We start from the raw sequence: 4,706 nt of genomic DNA, 5'->3' as shown, positions 1-4,706 counted from the left end.
GAGAAGGAGCACAGGTCTCTATAATAAGTGCTTTTAAGCGTTTTACACGAATCTCCATAGAATAGAAGCCAGGAGGATCAGACTCCTGATCCTGGAGGTTGAAGAGCAGCTCTTGGTTTTATTTTCACTCGATCTCTCAGTTCCTCAGCCAGTTTGATTATTTAATTAACTATATAACTGTTATCAGACTCTGTTTAACTGTATATTTATAAGACTCCACATGAGAGACGTGTGGGAGACGCTGAATCCCAGGGCTGGTGTGGAATCACACACAGACAGGTCTTCTGTGTGATCTGAGTCCCACTGCTCAGAGCTACAAACTTGTCAACTAGTCACTATTGTAGACACGACCATCAGTCTACTGCTGCTGATAATCATATTACACTTATAAGAGTGACAATACTGCTGTTCATTAAATAAGTAAAAATAATAATAAGAGATAATCACATATTGCTCAATTGTCAGTCAAACACTTCTGACAGATAGGTTTATTCCATGCTGAAAAAAAGAAGAAAGAGAACACAACGTTTCGGCCGTGGAGCCTTCTTCAGGTGTGAGAGAGACAGGGCAGTAGGCAAAGGTAAAGTAGTGGGAGAACAAAGGCTGGGAGGGAGGAGGAGTGAGAGGCGGGAGCAGGGGACAGAAAGAGAGGCCAATCAAGAGGTGTGAAGTCAGAATAGATGTAGAGAGGTGTGACAGAAAGAGGGTCTTGGAACAGCTGTGAAGAGACGGAATGGTGGTTTAGTGAGAGAAGCGGGCAAGTGGCCCAGGGAGGAAGAGATTTAATCTGTTTCTCTACTGTGCATGTTTAAATCCACTTAATATTGAATATTAATATGGAATTTTACAACTAAGGCTAAATTTTGGTAGCTGAAACAGAAGTACTGTATAGTACAATTTTGTTTTGATTTGAACCGATGTTTGCACCTCAATAATCCATTCGTCATCGAAAGAAGCAAAGGCAGATGTGTTTTGAATCTCACGTCGATCCTGATCTTAATCCAAAAGAAAGGTTTAATGTGATCCCACTAGAAAAAGAGTCAATTTCTATATCTAATGATGTCCCTCAAACATTTTGTAATATCTCTGGGAGTGTATACTGTAGAAGCCTGGTTAACTGCTTAAATTCAAACTAAACAGGACTATGGGAATGAGATTTGATTTTGAACTGGGATTTAAATAAATAGGAACGGTGCACTACATTGTGCTTTATGTAAGACAAAAGGTGGGCTTCCTGTGTTTTCGATTACTCAGTTGTAAGAGCGGAGGAATATAGTGGAAACAGCTGGGAACTCTTTGTTCTCTGGTTTGAATCTGGCTGGAAGAAAGGTGTTTTTTATGTTCTTTAATCAGAAAGTGAAAATTTGTCATTCACTTAGTTGTCCAACGAAAGCTGAGTAAACGGTGAAGCAGAGCCTCTTGTTCTGAATTCTTCTAACATTTTCTAGGCTTGTAGACTCCTCACTCTTCCTAAAACAAAGTGCCGCAGATAAAGATACAGTAGTTGTCGGGAGTTTAGTTCAGTGGTAGAGCACATACAGTACAGTACCTCGCATGTATGTGGCTGTTTTCAATCGCCGGCGTCTCCACTCTGGATTTCTTCCTAAGCGCGATATCTTTCCTTACTTGTGTGTGAATTTCAGTGCGACACATAAAGCCTTTGTCTGTTTTATAAAGATTCTATTTTAAATCAATTAAAACAAAAGAAATACTAATTAAATACACATAGAAAACACATGTATCTAATTAGAACATTTGGGCAATGTATTACTAGCAGTGGAGCTGAGCTCACAGTAGAGCAGTTGATATTGTTAAACCACGTATTGTTTTTGAATGACGCTACTAAGCACTGGCACGGTGTTTGTGCAGTCCTACCCAACCTTTCTATCGACTGGATGAGTCTCCTGTTCCATCTCCAATTCTTTCCACACATTTCGCCTGTTTCACCACCATTATCATTAGACTATAGCCACTAATACGAGAATACTGTTCTGAAAGACTGTCTTAAATAATAATGTTGAAAAGGGTAATGATAAGAGTTTTTTTTCATTAAGGTAACCGTACATTTGCCTGTATAGTACAACTTATTATCTGTATCTGCAAATCCCCAATATTAATGCTGTCTCCTGAGAAACACAAGTGTAGAGTCAAATCATATTAAATCATACAACAAATCTATTCAATTAACACCCCTATGTGACAGAACACATTTAAGACTTACACCCCTTTAAATATGTATTTCCTTCATTTCAGTTCTCTCCCCGGGATACCTGAAAATTCATTATAGCATAATAAAGTCTGTGCATGCATTACCTGTAATACAGCTACTAATAAAGATAACATTAAACTTCATTATTAAGATATCACGCTTTTATTAATAAAATATGTATTGATAAAATTCCTTGTGAATAATTGTAGTTTCTGGAAAGCAATTGTTCATTACTTAATGACGATATTATTTCCACTACATTCAGGACAGTTCCAATGTGATCTATTGTTCCGCTTAGTCTGCTTAGTCTCCTACTTTAGTAACGTCTAATGGGCAGCAGCTGTTATTTTAGGTTTGTTGCAATTGAGAACAGGTTTGGTACAGAGCTGCTGACAAATTTCAGCAGCCAGTTTGTTGCAACTGACCCGTTGTAGCTACCAATCAGAAGCAAGGAGAAACAAACATTAGTTTTGCCTTTTTTAAAAAAAAAAGGAAAACAGAGTAGTAGTTTATGTGGTAATTTCAGGTACAATGTATGAACTAAAGTTAACTAGTCCCACAGTAATGCGTGGGGTCCTATCAAGAAAAAAAATAGTTGTAACCCGAAAACACAACAAACACAAAACGAGAAGTCTTCCGGGAACCTAGGTAAATCCCTGTAGTAGTCTAGCAACTATAAAAAAACAACCAAACGCAACAACTTCAAAAGAAAAAGAACATTAAAAACAAATCTGGGGAACAACATAAACACAGAATCTAATGCGAGAACTTTATCAAGTCTTCAGTGCTCCTCTCGTCTCAGTAGACCTCTCTCATATATTTTTGTACAGGTCAACTGGAGGTACACAGCTGATAGTAATTTAAGTAGGGAGCTGCATAAGCATGTGTGGGCTGCAAAGGTAAAAGTATAGGTTTATTCCATGCTTAAAAGAGAAGGAAACACAATGTTTCAGCTGTGGAGCCTTCTTTGATTGTGACTCGAAATAAACCTTTACTTGTTCGTTTGATGTTAATTTATCTCCATCAAATACCTAAGAGTATCTAAACTCGACAGTTGCTTTCAGTAGCTGAAGACACTGCTCCAGATGAGGCTTGAACTCACAACCTCGGCATGACTCCGCTGTGCACTGTTGTATAAGTACCACGCGCTGACCGATTGCGCCACTGGAGCTGAGCAAGTTGTGCTCCTCATACAGACTGACGCTGCAGAAACACAGGGTGAAAACGGTTTCGGTTGTGGATCCATCTCCTCATGGGGAAAAGCAACAGTAAAATAGCAAGGAAAATACAAGAAAAGAAACTGAAAGAATTGTGCTAACAGCAAAGAGGGACGGAGGGAGGTGGTCGGACAAGTAAATCAACCCGGCGGATTATTTGTAGCGACATTTTTGAGTCAATCAGCACACGGATCTCTTCATGTGCCTTAAGCTGTGCAGTTTGTATTTTCGATGTCGATAGGTTTCTTCAGAAGTCCAGTAAATTGACAATAATGGAAACTAGCTGACGCACCCCGTCGTGAAGACCCTCTGTAAGGTGATTGCATGTTTCATTTTCAAGTCGCCTCCTTTACACGCAATTGCAGCCCCGAAACTGAGAGAAAGCATGAGAAATGGCTTCAATTTCAATGTGAATCGCAGTACAGGCTCGATGGCTTCACATCTTCCATCGATCACATAAAATTGCAGTAAAGCGCTCTAAATACGACTCTAAAGTACTGGGAAAGATGATTATTTTGAGCGTGCCTCCCAGGGTCTGCTACGAGGCTGAAGTTGGCTTCTTATTCGCCAGCTTCTTATTCGCGTTTTTCGTTCCACCTTAAATGCTGCTGCTGTGATGTTATGTCGCCTTTCGCCTGTAGATGGATCTCTTCGATCAGTACTAATCCGGCTGGAATACTGTAGACATCCTCAATGAAAGGGAATATCCAAATAAATAGCGACTGTCCAAATTATATTTTTGTATGGAATATATTTCAGAAAATCGCAAACCAATTTTGAAAACTCACCATAACACGGACTTACACTGGGAAAAAGGTGATTGTACTTTCTGCTTATTGCTACGGCCTTCCCCCCCATTAATGAAAATGTCTCACAGTTCTGACACCGACGTGTGAAAGACAATGTAACAGACTATCAAAATCCTGAAGTACAAAAAATTTTAATGCACCAGTTTTTTTAAATATGACCCTCTGATCTTGGCATGTCAGAATACATTGGAAAAAAGTATGGCACGAATTGCACGAATTGCAATAGCACACATTGTTGAGAATATCACTGACCTTGCCGATATTTGCAGCGGATACGAATATTTTGTACATGTTGAACTACAACACGTAAAAATTGAGCTCCTTAGTCAATATCACCGGGAATGTCCAATAATGACGAACATCAGTAGCTCCAAGGAAACTTAGACTCGCACATGGAGTTTTATCTTTGAATGGAGGGTGGGAGAATTCATTTATACTCTCGTTGCTCATTAGCTAAATTATTTTAAAAAT

General features: G+C 39.1%; 1 non-coding gene across 1 annotated transcript; it reads right to left on the bottom strand.

Annotated features, from left to right (window-relative positions):
* Window positions 1-3,286: 3,286 nt before the first annotated feature.
* Window positions 3,287-3,380, bottom strand: trnai-uau (transfer RNA isoleucine (anticodon UAU)). Its single transcript has 2 exons — window positions 3,343-3,380; window positions 3,287-3,322 (listed from the first exon to the last, which is right to left on the bottom strand). It is a non-coding gene; the product is annotated as a tRNA-Ile (tRNA).
* Window positions 3,381-4,706: the final 1,326 nt, after the last annotated feature.

Source organism: Atractosteus spatula, chromosome 10, assembly GCF_055471065.1.
Source record: "Atractosteus spatula isolate fAtrSpa1 chromosome 10, fAtrSpa1.hap1, whole genome shotgun sequence".
Classification (NCBI taxonomy): Eukaryota; Metazoa; Chordata; class Actinopteri; order Semionotiformes; family Lepisosteidae; genus Atractosteus; species Atractosteus spatula.
The sequence above is the reverse complement of the archived record's forward strand: the minus strand, read 5'-3'. Positions and strand labels throughout refer to the sequence as shown.